The sequence below is a fragment of the Euleptes europaea genome, chromosome 15 (genome assembly GCF_029931775.1).
Source record: "Euleptes europaea isolate rEulEur1 chromosome 15, rEulEur1.hap1, whole genome shotgun sequence".
Classification (NCBI taxonomy): Eukaryota; Metazoa; Chordata; class Lepidosauria; order Squamata; family Sphaerodactylidae; genus Euleptes; species Euleptes europaea.
The window spans coordinates 19753003-19753820 of record NC_079326.1 but is presented as its reverse complement, the minus strand read 5'-3'; the positions used below and the strand labels follow the sequence as shown (position 1 = coordinate 19753820).

At 40.7% G+C, this 818-nt stretch overlaps 1 non-coding gene across 1 annotated transcript; it reads left to right on the top strand.

Moving 5' to 3' along the window:
* Nucleotides 1–279: 279 nt before the first annotated feature.
* On the top strand, nucleotides 280–386 carry LOC130488053 (U6 spliceosomal RNA). The gene has a single exon (XR_008933808.1). It is a non-coding gene; the product is annotated as a U6 spliceosomal RNA (small nuclear RNA).
* The last annotated feature ends 432 nt before the right edge of the window (nucleotides 387–818 follow it).

Below are 818 nucleotides of genomic sequence, written 5' to 3'. Positions count from 1 at the left end.
AATCTTGGTCTGTTATGTATATAGGATGTTAGATTTGCCATGACACCAGATTCTGCCAATTTGTTTTTCCATTCTTCCAGAGTTGGGCATTTGTCTGCTTTCCGCTTTGCTGCAAATATTATTCTTGCCACTGTTACCGTATTTTGAATAATTCATTATAAATGCTGGTATACTGCTTTCAAATACTTCCAAAGCCAAATCACACATCCTCATCAGACAGCTTAGGCTGCTTTGTACACTGTGACCATTCCACAGGAATGGTTAGAAACACCTACACATGTGCTCGCTTCAGCAGCACATATACGAAAATTGGAACGATACAGAGAAGATTAGCATGGCCCCTGCGCAAGGATGACATGCAAATTTGTGAAGCGTTCCATATTTTTCGAGAGTTCTATATGCAAGATACTGGAAAAACAAAGAAACTCCAAAAATCTCTGAATGGGTTACAGAAACGATGGAGTACGCAATGATGGCAAGACTGACAAACAAAGAGCATCAACAAAAGTGGCGACCATTCTACGAAAAATACTGGCAAAAACTGATCTAGGTCATAATCAGACTGCAAGGACAGTACAGCTAGGGGTTCATCCAAGCCACAGCAGAAAGAATCCGCGATTTTTACCATGAGACAGACCAAACATTTTTTATAGATAGACAACATTTCAGAACAAAAACGTAATGAGTTGAGTAGAGCTACATGGAGTACTACTAGGCGCAAAACTGGATGTGGGTTGCAGGATCATAGCACATGCACCATTTTCCTATTCCCCATGCTTTACCCCTCCCCTTCACTCTCCTGTATCTCAAAAAGATCA